At 41.7% G+C, this 13,606-nt stretch overlaps 1 pseudogene; it reads left to right on the top strand.

Annotated features, from left to right (window-relative positions):
* The first annotated feature begins 3,233 nt into the window (after nucleotides 1-3,233).
* On the top strand, nucleotides 3,234-13,292 carry LOC142428634 (SUMO-activating enzyme subunit 2 pseudogene; annotated as a pseudogene).
* Nucleotides 13,293-13,606: the final 314 nt, after the last annotated feature.

Here is a 13,606-nt window from a genome sequence, read left to right as displayed (position 1 = left end):
GAACAAAAAATCTTACCATAGTGAATGAGCGGGGGAGTGTGGAGTGGAGACCCAAAGGCTATTTGTAAGCCACTGGACATCCCCTTACAGAAAGTGTCTTGGGGAGGAGATGAGTCAGTCATGGTGCAATGTAGCAATGATGAAACGTACAACTTTTCTCCAGTTCCTAAACGCTTCCTCCCCTCAATCCCACTGTCAGGATCCAAATCCTACCTTGCAAGTCTGGCTAGACCAGAGGATATACACTGGTACAGATGGGAATTGGAAACACAGGGAATCCAGGGCAGATGATCCCCTCAGGACCAGTGGTGTGAGTAGCGATACTGGGAGGGTAGAGAGAGAGTGGGTTAGAAAGGGGGAACCGATTTCAAGGATCTACATGTGATCTCCTCCCTGGGGGACAGACAACAGAAAAGTGGGTGAAGGGTGTCATCGGACAGGACAAGATATGACAAAATAGTAATTTATAAATTATCAAGAGTTCATGAGGGAGAAGGGAGTGGGGAGGGAGGGGAACAATGAACACCTGATGCCAGGGGCTTGGGTGGAGAGCAAATGTTTTGAGAATTATGAGGGCAATGAATGCACAAATGTGCTTTACACAATTGATGTATGTATGGATTGTGATAGGAGTTGTATGAGTCCCTAATAAATGATTTTTTTTAAAAAAAAACTATAGGAACACAGAGCTTCATCTTTCTGTGGTTGGTGGGTTTGAACTACCAACCTTCTGGTTAGCAGCCCAACATATACAGTGCAGCACCTCCTGGATTCCTTAAATGAAATCCAAGGAGCCCTTAAAACAGCTACAAGAATGTTCAGAAATATGGATGTCTAGAAGTCTAGGTATTAAATAAATGAAAATTAGACTAGCCTGCATTATAAACACAGCACAAGCCAAATTTTTCATAAATTCTCTCCATCTTTTAGGTCTTACAGGACACTTGGTGATGCTGTGGGTTAGGGATTTGCCTGCTAGCCACAGACCAGTAAACCAAAGCCAGCAGCTGCTGCATGGCAGTAAGATGTCTCTTCCTGAAAAGGTTTAGTTTTGGAAACCCTAAATAAGGTTGCAATTTACTTGATAGCAGTGGGTTTTGAGGTTCTTGGTTCTAGGACTTAAGCATCCTTTCCCTCAGCTACTCAAACTGTTGACAGTTTACAGATGAGCCCCTAACCTCAGCCCCATTGCTCGTGGTTGCTCTCTGCCAAGAGTACCACTCTGTCCTAGATCATAGCCCATGAGTGGGGGCTCGGCTGGCTTCTGTGGATTTAAAAAACCACCTCTTTCCCTCTATTTGAGACAATTCTGCCATGCCATTCCTATGCAGAACTTTCTCTGGGATCAGCTAAGGCCTTGTCATAAATCCATTGAAGCCTACTTCATTTGGTACCTGGGCATTGATTAATTCCTCCTACCTCACCTTCCACCTAGTCCCGGAATATCTCAACAGTTATAGTCTCTAACCATTAGCTATATTCCATTTTTCTGTGATGAAAACCTGTTCCTATCTTGTAACTCAATCTCTCAATGGCCATAGTTACTCCTTGCCTCTCCGGGCCATGTTCCATATGATTCTTTGTGATAAATCTCTTCCTTTTTCTGTGTTAATCTGCTAGAAATTTTTTAACTGATGAAGACATCAACTCATACTAACCCTGAGTCCCTATCGTCTTCGCCATCCAGAAGCACCATTCTGTACTTCCAACTTCTTATTGCCTGCCCTCTGTGCAGGGCTCTGGGTGGACCTGCCTGAAGGTAAATTCAGTGTCCTTTCTGCTCCTGAGAGGTTTTAATTCTACAAGTTTTAGGGCCTTCCCGTGCGAGACTTATTTCCTCGAATTGCACTGGGAGGCCATCCCAGACAGCCACAAACCCCCTTCGAGCCTATTTTAAGACAGACCTTTACTGGGACTGGAGCCCTGTACGTGTACTGCAGTTTGAAACCACCAGCAGCTGCATGGGAGAAAGGCTGGGCTTTCTTCTCTCAAAAGAGTACCAGTCTCAGAAACCCACAAGGCAATTCTACCTTGTCCTATAGTATTTCCATGAGTCAGAATGAACTCACTAGCAATGCACTTGAGTATTGAGTTTGTTGTGAGTGTCTCACACCCATCTCTGAACAATCCTGCTTATTGCACTCCCCCAAGATGTTAACTTCTAGAGCTATTCGTACTTCAACTCCTACCCACAAATCTGTCTCAGAGTCTGCCTCCTGGGAAACAAACCTGAAACAGCTGCCGTGGTCTGTGGTACAGTTCAGAGTGGAATGTAATTTGATCTCTTTCATTACAGAAATGAATTACTGCAGGTAACTGAGTAGAAGAGTGTCTGGCAATGGGAAAGCTTCAATAAATGTTAAAAATAATCATCATAATGGGCATATCACAGTGTGAGAGTAAGCACCCGACTGCCAACTAAGTAATCTTCAGAGCAAACCAGACCATATACAAAGACAGAAGGCCACGTTTACTTTCTGCTATTGGTGAGAAAATTTTAAACCATAAAGCCTCATTAAAATGTTCCAAACTGAACAATGTGGAAGAAATACAACTCCCGGCTATTTCTATTTGAGCATCTATGGGAGGAGGTTCTGACCTTCATCTTGACCATTTAAGGACCCATTTAAAATGTCACTGTCATACTTATAAAAGGAAGTGAATTTCAACTCAAGAATTCAAGAAGTATTTCTCTGACCCTTAGAGATGATCACAAGATAGACTTGTCATCATGTCCCCTGTACTTTTCCTTAGTTACTGGAGTCCCACCACCAATACCCTACTCCACCTCCTTCACTATCTGTAGAAAAGTTTAGGTAGTCCCTCTTCTCCTTAACTGTCAAAAAACTTAAGATATGGGTGGGGAGAGTAGTGCAGAATAAAAAAAAAAAACTTGAAAGACTGAGACATCTCAGAGGGGCATTTAGTCCATCTATACCATAGGGTGGAATGGAGACAAAAGTTTGTGTTTCTTTCATTTTCTCGCACACTGATAGAGACAGATCCAAAATCAGTCTGACAAAAGCAACTCAAAGTACGACCAAAATAAGGCTCGTGTGCAAATAATGAATGAAGACATGTCAGTTATTTATATGGAACCAGCAGATCGTGAAAATCTAGTCTAATCAGTTGAGAAATTTGATATACAAGATTTGATTCACAGATTGAAAGAAGCAAATCAAAAGGTTAGATGAGAAATTTAAGGGGCCCCAAGTTTGTGTTTATAGGGGAGAATGACACTTTTGAAGACTCTGGCCCCTGAGCTGGCCAAAGCTGTGGCTGGGGTGGGGTGTTGGGGTGTTTGTGGTGGGTCCAGGTGGCATCCGATGTGAACTCCACCAGAACCTTGTGCTCACCAGCTTCTCCCACATCAATCTGATTAATCTGAAGACAATTGATGTCAGCAACCTCAAGAGCTTTTGTTTCAAAAGAAACATGTTGTAAGATCAAAGGCACAGATAGCCAAAGAAAATATACTGTGATTTTACCTGAAAGCTAATATCATAGCCTGTCATGCCCTTTTGGACAGAATTGAAACATTGCCAAAGGACATTGTCAGGGAGCTAGAGCTAGAGGATGAACCCCGCAGGCAGAAGGAACTCAAAATATGACTGAAGAAATAATGCTGTAGATGGTGTAAAGACTGGGGAAGTAAAGTCTTCCAGATCTTCATTTGTCCAGGAGGGACAACTCAAAATGAGAAGAAAGAGCTGAAAACATCAATTAATAATTGAAATTTGGAATGGACAAAGTATAAATCTAGGAAAATTAAAAGTTGTCAACAATGAAGTGGAATGCACAAAGAGAAACCAATATTCTAGGTATTTGTGGGCTGAAATAGACTGGTAATTGATCATTATGAATCAGAATATCATATGGTTTACTATGCCAGGAAGGATCTTATGCTTGGTAAAGAAGTGGGGCAGTGAAGAAGAGGAAGACCTTTGACAAGATGCATTGAGACAGTGACTGCATCAACAGACTCAAGCATAAGAACAATTGTGAGGGTGGCACAAGACTGAGCAAGGTTTTGTTGTGTTGTATTAGTCACTATTCGTTAAAACCAAGTCAACAGCACCTAACAACAACATGACAGCCTCATGAATCCCAATTATATTGGGAAATTGTTCAACAGTTTATGTTGGTTATGAATGCTTTACATAAGAGAGTTGTCCACAACCACATAATAAGTAAATTTGGGGGAGCTGATAAACCTCTTACTGAGAGTGAAACTGTCAGTGATCTTGGAGAAGTAATTACTATCAAAAAGAGTATAACCGAGTGTTAAGAAGGTTGTCCTGGACTTCTGGGAAGATGGCGATGGAGTGAAACATACCAGAGGGACTCTGCTGAATTTAGCCCAGGAGAGTTGCTTAGAGGGAAATCAATGCTGCTGGAGCACTGGAGGAGCGTCATAAGATAAGTAGGCAGAGATCCATGGGGTTTTGAAGGGCTGGAGGCTTGGCCCCACCACTGTCTCTCCTGGAGCCAGGACCATTTGGAATCCATAGGGGGACTTGGTGTCAACACAGCCACAGTTTGCCGCCCCCTGTCTCGGGGCAGGGACTAAACCTTTCCAGCTCCACAAGCAGGGATTGGGGTTCAGTTATATTGTTTTGTTTCCATCTCTTCTCTCTATCCCACACAGTTTTGGAGGGATGCACAGGGCTTTTTCTCAATACAGGCATAGCTTGCAGCCGCAGCCTCCTAAAGTCTTGCAGCTTCACAGGCAGGATACAGGACTCAACTACATTGTTGCTTTGGTTTCCCTCTCTTCATTATATCCCCACACAGTCCCAACGGGCTTACTTTTTAATTATTTTCTCCTCTTTATCTCTTTCCTGTTCTCTCACAAGCCACTGCTGACCTCCAGACCACTCCTCTTAGTCTAGGGCATTTAAGCCTGTTCCACACCCAAATAGATGAGCTCCACCCTGTGCAACACCAAAGCAGGCAACCCACCAGCCTTCTGGGGCACTCACCTGAGAGGCAAGCCACAGGAGGATAAAGTGAAGTTAGCTGTAGGCAGTTCAAAGAAGCATTCCTACAAGTCTCCCAGAAAGAGCCAGTGCTCTTTGACTCCCTGGAAAATGGCACCTGGCTCCTCTAAAACAATGCAATGCAAAAAGCGATCAGCCCCAGATACCTCAATGAAAAAACAGGAGAAACAAAAGGCAATGGCAGAAGACATCCTGAACATAACGACATGAATACAAGAAGCAGACATTGAGCTGCGACAGAAAGAAATTCTCAGAAGGTTTCTTGGAGTTATACAGGATATGAGAGAAACAATACAGAAAATGGATGAAGTGATAGAGGAGATAAAGGCCATACACCAAAGGGAAATACAGGAGCTTTGGTGGGGGGGGGGGGAGAGATAACAAAAACCCGTAGCAGAAACACGGACCTCGAGATTAACTGGAGGAAGCAGAGAACTGCATCAGTGACTTGGAGGACAGACAGGCAGACTTTAACAAACACGAACAAAAATCTAATAAAGATCATCAGAGAAGCTGAAGAAAGCCTAAGAGCTATGTCTGATGCTATGAAGAGGAACAACATTAGAATTATTGGCTTTCTGGAGGAAGACACAACAAAGAAGTTATCTGCAACAATAGTGAGAGAATTCTTGGAGGAAAACTTCCCCAGCTTAATGAATGAAAACCAGGCCACCATTGAAGAGGCTGAAGGAACACCAGCAGAATAAATCCGAAGAAGAAGTTACCAAGGCACATAATAGTCAAACAATTCAACTTTGAGGAAAAGTAGAAAATCATGAGAGCAGCTAGGGAAAAACAAGCAATTGCATATAAAGGTTCCCAAATAAGATTATACTCTAAAACTATGAAGAAGAGGAAAGAGTGGAGTAACATATTCCAAAAATTGAAGGAAAACAATGCAAACCCAAGAATAATCTACCCAGCCAAATTATCGCCCAAAATAGATGGAGAAGTAAGAGTCTTCCCAGACAAGGAAAAATTCAAAGAATTCGTTAGAAGAAAGCCAGCCCTACAAAAAATCCTTGCCAATCCAGTATGGGCAGAAGAACAACACTCACCAAGCATAAATAAGAGACCACCACATAGAACAACCTCACCCAGAGGGCAACAAAGAGAAAACAGACCCCAAGATAGCATTGGCTTAAGGATGGAAATAAATTAAGAATGATACACACACACACACACATGCACATGTACAACACACTAATGAGAAAGGAAAGTAGGAAAACATCCAACACAAAAGGTATAAGATGACATCACAGAGTACATAGATGGAGATAAGAACCGTGAATATCAATGGACTGAACTCAGGCATTAAAACACCAAGGCTAGCAGACTGACTTAGAAAACATATCCCATCAATCAGTTGCCTACAGGAGACACATTTCAACACAACAGACAAAAATAGCCTGAGAATAAAGGACTGGAGAAAAGAAAACCAAGCAAACAGCAATTCAATAAAACAAAACAAAAAACCAGAGCTGGGGTTGCAATCCTAATCTTGGATAAAATTGACCTCAAAGTGCAAACTATAAAAAGAGATGAGGGACACTATATACTAGTCAAGGGAATGATAAAGAACCACTACGCATTGTAAACATATATTCCCTGAATGAGAAACCCACTGAATACATCAACCAAACACTCTAAAAGATGAAAAAAGTAATCAGAGCCTCAACAATTATAGTGGGTGACTTCAATACACCACTCTCAGAGAAAGATAGATCATAGCAGAAGAAACTCAATGAGGAGGCTAGAGATCTAAACACTACAATTAGAAAATTTGACCTGATAGATTTTTACAGAGCTTTTCATCCAAATACAAAAAAAAAATTACATTCTTCTCAAGCCTACATGGCACATATTCGTAGATAGACCACATGCTAGGGCATAAGGCAAATCTACATAAACTTAAGTGCATTGATATCATATAAACCTCTCTGACCACTGTGCCATAAGTCTGGAAATCAACAATAGGAAGATAAAGAAAACAAGAGCAACCAATTTGAGGATGAATAACTCTCTAAAGCAAAAGGAGTGCATACTGTCACAGATCAGAGATGAAATTAGGAAATTTCTAGAAACCAATGAGAATGAGCACACGACGTACCAAAACTTATGGGACACAGCAAAGGCAGTTATCAGAGGAAGTTTCATAGAAATACATGCACACCTGAGGAAAGGAAAAGAGACTCATGATTGATACGCTGGCACAAAATTTACAACAACTAGAGAAGAGTCAGCAGGACAATACTAATAGCAAAAGAAAAGAAATTATAAATATCAGGGCTGAGATTCAGGAGAGGTAAAATAAGAAAAACTATGGAAAAATTAATACTGCTAAAAGTTGGTTCTTTGAAAGGATAAACAGAATCAGAAGACTGATGGCAAACATAACCAAGGAAAGGAGGGAACACATTTTAATAAGAAGAATAGGGGACAAAAGAGGGGACATTACAACAGACCCTAATGAAAACAAAAGGATAATTACACAGTACTGCGGAGGGTTGTATACCAATGAATTCAAAAATTTGGAAGACATGGACAAATTCTTGGAAAAACAATTCCTCCCTAGACTACCCTCGATGGACGTCAAGAATTTCAACAGACCCTAGCAATAGAATAAATAGACAAGATTATCAAGGGATTACCAACAAAAAAATCCCCAGATGGGTTCACTGTAGAATTCTACCAAGAATTTTGGGAAGAACTAACACCAATCCTACACAAAATCTTCCAGAAAAATAGAAAAAGATGGCAAACTCCTGAATTCCTATGAAGCTAGTATAACTCTGACACCAAAACCAGGCAAGGATCCCACAAGATTGAGAACTAAAGAACAATATCCCTAATGAACAGCAATGCAAAATTCCTTAACAAAATATTAATGAACAGAATACAAAAGTATATAAAACAAATAGTTCACCATGAACAAATGGGATTCATCCCAGGGATGCAGGGATGGTTCAACATATGAAAGATCATGTGTATTATTCATCACATTGACATGAAAAAGTATAAGAACCACATGATAATATCAACAGACACAGAAAAATCATTGGACAACATCCAACACTAATTCCTGTTAAAGCCATTTGAGAAGATAGTATTGGAAGGAAAATGCCTCAAGACAATACAAGCTATATATGAAAAACCAACAGCCTACGTGGTAGTCAATGGAGAAAAAACTAACAATCCCACTGAAAAATGGGACCAGACAAGGATGCCCCTTGTCCCCACTCTTATTTAATATCATGCTAGAGGTTTTAGCTAACAGCATAAGGCAAAGAAAAGACATCAAAGGTATTTATCTGGGGAAGAAAGAGGTGAAACTATCATTATTTGCAGAAGATATGATTTTGTATATGGAAAATCCCAAAAGCTCCATAAGGGGAGTACTGGAAGCAATAGAGGAGTTTGGCAGAGTGTCAGAACACAAGATCAACAAGTTGGATAAGACCACAGAAAGGATAAAAAAGGGGGTACCCTTCACAATAGCCAAACACAAATTGAAATATCTAAGGATAAACCTGACTAAAAGAACAAAAGATGTATAAGGGGAAAACTACAGAGCACTATTACAGGAACCCATGAGCAACCTCAATAAATGGACGGATATCCCATGTTCGTGGATTGGAAGACTCAATATAGTCAAGATGTCAGTTCTGCCAAAGGTACTATGTAAATTTAATGTAATCCTGATACAATTACCCTCATCTTTCTTCAAACAAATGGAAAAACTGATTACCAACTTCATATGGAGAGTGAAGAAGCCCAGAATTAGCAGAGAACTCCTCAAGAAGAAGGACATAGTGGGAGGGCTTGCTTTACCTGAGCTTAGCACATACTATACAGCCACAGTTGTCAAAAACCACATGGTATTGGTACAATGACAGATACTCAGACCAATGGAAAAGAACTGAAAACCCAGAAATAAAATAATAAGCATATAGACAAGGGCCCGAAAATTATCTAATGGGAAGTAGATGCCCTCTTCAACAAGTGGTGCTGAAAAAAGTGGATATTTACCTGCAGAAAAATGAAGCAAGACCCTTATCTCACTCCATGCACAAGAATAAACTCAAGGTGGAACGCTGACCTTGAAGTTAAACCCCAAACTATTAGGGCCATCAATGAGGAATAGGGACCAACTTGAGAACTTTGGCGCAGGGAATACACAGGCTATCAGAAATAGGGAAGGACACAAACACAAAGGAGGCACAAATTGGCAAATGGGATATACTGAAGATAAAACACCTGTGTACATCAAAAGAATTCACCAAGAGAGTAATAAGAGAGTCTATAGACTGGGAAAACATCTTTAGCAATGACACATGAGACAAAGGCCTTATTACTAAAACGTGCAATACTCTCCTAGCTTCCAAAAAGAAAAAAACTAATTGCCCTCTGAGAAGGTGGGCAAAGGACCTGAACAGAGGTTGCACAGGGGCATAAATCTGAATGGCCAACAAACATATGAGAAAATATTCCTGATATTTAACCATAAGAGAAATGGAAATTAAAACAACAACGAGGTACCACCTAACACCCTCAAAGGTAGCCCAATTCAAAAAATCAGAAACAACAAGTGTTGGAGGGGCTTTGGGGAGACAGGAATTCTCATCCACTTCTGGTGTACCTGTAAGTATGTACAGCCACTATGGAAATCAATCTGGTGATATCTAAAACAGATGGAAATCGAGTTACCATACGACCCAGCAATCCCCCTACTGGGCATAGACCCAGAAGAGGCAAGAAACAAACCTATGCTAGACATCTGTGCTCCAATGTTCATTGCGGCACAGTCCGCAATTGCAAGGTGTTGGAAACAACCCAAATTTCCATCAACTGACGAGTGAATTAAAAAGCTGTGGTATATACATACAATGGAGTACTACACATCGCTAAAAAGCAGTGATGAACGTATGAAGCACACCGCTTCATGGGAAGAACTGGAGGAAATAATGATAAACGAAGTAAGCCAAGCACTAAAGGACAAGTACAACATGAGTCCGCTGAGATAAGCTTTTAAAAAAAATGCAAAAGGAGCATCGGGAAAAAGCTCCTGTATACAAACATTCCTGGGGTGAGGACCAAGTAATATGGCGGGGACCAGACCAAATACAGGGATACACATGCTAGACAACTAAAAAGGAGGTGGGGAAAAGAAAAAAAATAAAATAATAATAAAAAAGAAATGTGTAGCAGTGGGGCACAGGGCACTAACCCACCCAAGGGGAGGGTATTGCTTATATCTCCACAGGGAAAGAGGGACCAGACTTCAACCCAGTGCTCCAAGATGTGAATGCAACATGGTGGCATGGAGTAGGGAACCAGTAGAGAGGTCTGGGGGGGCCAGTCCCAATCCCAACTACTAAGTGGACACCTGGCCCTCCCTACAGAAGAATTTATTTCAAAGGATGGCATTGAATCTGCAGCACCGGGAGAGGGACATATCTGATCGGAGCACACGGGTGCTGATAAAGGGGAAGGAGGAGAGAGTGGAGCACATCCTGGCCCACCAGGCCATGAGGACGATATTCCCAATTGGAGCAGCCAGTCCACAGAGAGGACCACATGGCCAGCCCCACAATGAGACATGACGCCCCTCACTGTCCCATAGCTCAACAGGGGACAACACCAGAAACACAGTGTGGGGAATTGCACCTGATATGATCCCGCCACACTGAGGCAAAACACTAAGGGGGTGCAACAGAAGAGCATGGGAATGGAGTGGCAAGATCCCAAGGGAATGCTGAAGGTGGACTTTGGGGCCAGGGCGTGGTGCCCCAACAGACTGGACTGGAAAACATTCTTAAAGGCCAACAAAAATCTTTGAACTAACTACAAGCTTTTCTTTCTTGTTGTGTTGTGTTTTGTTGACATTGGTTTGTTGTTGGTGTTGTTTTGTTGTATATTGTTGCTTCATTTTGCTCTGTCAATGTTATTATCTCCGCAGGTCTGTCTAAATAAGATAGGCTGGACAGTCATCTAACTCAGAAGCAACAAAGCCCACATGGAAGGAGCACACCAGCCTTGCGATCACGAGGTGTCGAAGGGATCAGGTATCAGGCATCATCAGAAAAAAAAATTCTTAGGATAGTGAATGAGGAGGGGAGTGCGGACTGGAGACCCAAAGCCCCTTTGTAGGCTACTGGACATCCCCTTACAGAAGGGTCTCTGGGAGGAGACAAGAGAGTCAGGGTGCAATGTAGCAACAATGAAAAATACAACTTTCCTCTAGTTCCTAAATGCTTCCCCACCCCCATCATGATCTGAATTCTACCTTGCAAGTCTGGCTAGACCAGAGGATGTACACTGGTACAGATAGGAATTGGAAGCACAGGGAATCCAAGGCGGATGATCCCTTCAGGACCAGTGGTGTGAGTGGTGATACTGGGAGGGTGGAGAGAGGGTGGGTTGGAAAAGGGGAACCAATTACAAGGATGTACATATAACCGCATCCCTGGGGGGTGGACAACAGAAAAGTGGGTGAAGGGAAACATCGGATAGGTCAAGATATGACAAAATAATAATTTATAAATTACCAAGGGCTTATGAGGGAGGGGCGAGCAGGGAGGGAGAGGAAAAAATGAGGACCTGATGCCAGGGACTTGGGTGGAGAGCAAATGTTTTGAGAATGATGAGGGCAATGAATATACAAATGTGATTTACACAATTGATGTATGTGTCAATAGATTGTGATGAGCTGTATGAGCCCCTAATAAAATGTAAAAAAAAAAAAAAGAGTGTATGAGCCCCTTATAGACCATAAAAAAATAGGTCATCCTAAACCCACCCAGAGAACTTTTCCTGGCTGTAAAAGTCATTACACACCTTTAGAACCTATTCATTGCATTGCTTGGGCAAAGTATTTGTTCAACTAGTTGCTTGCAGAAGAAGATGCTGATTGAGAAGTATCACCTGACAGACCTGTCAGGGAGCCAATAGAGGCTGAATCTAGAGCTAGATCATTGGATAAAGACAGTGACCACAAGTATATTTCCACTAAGGGCTATATCAATGGGATGTAGCCCACTTAAACTTTTTACCAAACTTTTAAAAGATGACCATGGACAAGCTATAGAAGTAAAGGAAATCACCAATTCCATTGGACTGAGCTGAAGTACAAGATCAAGGTGATAAAGCCAGCACATCAGATCAACAAAATGAAGATCAGTAGGTCCTAGATGGAAAGAGCTATGCAAGTCTTTTATCCAAAAGCATTGAGACTTTGAGAAAGTACTTAGCAGATAGGGGCGGGGCTGGGGGAGCTGAGTTCATATGGGACCCAGCAATGATCTGTTTGCAATGGATATTGTCACATCTGATGCAAACCTCAGGATGCCTGTTTCCAGTATGAATATGAAGAGCAGATTGGACATAAAATCAATAGGAAGGGAAAACATTCCTGCCATGCCTACTACTAAGGCAGGGATTGATGAGTTGGTAATATTTGAAGGATTGCTGATTCTTTCAAGAAAAATAGACATATTAGAGCAATGTTTTAAATGAACTTCCAAATCCAAGAAAGAAGCTCCTTGTGTCTTGTGCACTGTCTTCTCTAAACCCCAATTGTTACGTTTGTGCCAGAAAGCCAGAGGTGATGGTATAACTGAATGTCCCTAAAATGACTGCTCTCATGCTACAAGATGATAGAGTAAGAGGAAAATTTGCCATGGCAGTACAAGATGTGCAAATTGAAGATGGGAAAGGGAAAATTTTAATATCTTCCGAAAAGAGAAATAGAAGCTAATAACCACAAGAAGCTGTCACCGTTTGGAACGTGGAATGGCAGTGGACTTCAAGCACATGACGTCCTTTGGGACTACACTTTATTGGTCAACATCCTTCCTAGTGAAGACCTGGGAAAGGACACTGATTCTGAAGTGATTGATGCTGCCCCTGGAGAAGGGGGGCAGAACAAGCGGGACAGGCTGCCAAAGGCACAGCCAATCGTAGTGATGATGGAGCGCCCCCTTCTATTTCCACAACACGAGAGCAAGATGAGGGGCTCATAGTTGATTCCCGGGAAGAAGGGCCTTCAAATACCGCTGCATAAGTGAGGAAGAACGAAGTTGTGAACGAGAATTGGATGAGAAAGAGAATGTTAGTGCAAAGAAGTCTCGTAAAGAACCAACAAATGAGCTAGATGACGTCACAGATTGGATTCCAAAGAAACAGACCATCAAACAGAAACTTCTTGTTGCATTAAGTTATGTAGGCAGATCCAGATTCTGTGTTATGTTCTTTCTTCCGAAGGGGCGGGGAAACCTCGCAGCATCTCCTTAAAGTGAATCTGCTCCCTTTGAAAGCATAACAGTTCATTTTTCTAGAATTATTAAAAATATTACAGTAGGATGTATTAAAAGTTAGAATATACTGTCGGTCCCATTGTTTTTCCTCCATATAGTTAATCCAGCCTGTCCTATTCAGACAGACCTGTGGAGTCACTAACATGCACGAACACAAGAGAGGAAAACAAAGCAACAATATATAACCAGACAACAAAACAACAAAAACAAACCACTGACAGAGAACAAAACACTTCACGAAAGAAAAGCTTGTAGTTAGTTCAAGGATCGTTTGTTGGCCCTAAGGAGCGT

The sequence above is a fragment of the Tenrec ecaudatus genome, chromosome 16 (genome assembly GCF_050624435.1).
Source record: "Tenrec ecaudatus isolate mTenEca1 chromosome 16, mTenEca1.hap1, whole genome shotgun sequence".
NCBI classification, from domain to species: domain Eukaryota; kingdom Metazoa; phylum Chordata; class Mammalia; order Afrosoricida; family Tenrecidae; genus Tenrec; species Tenrec ecaudatus.
The sequence above is the reverse complement of the archived record's forward strand: the minus strand, read 5'-3'. Positions and strand labels throughout refer to the sequence as shown.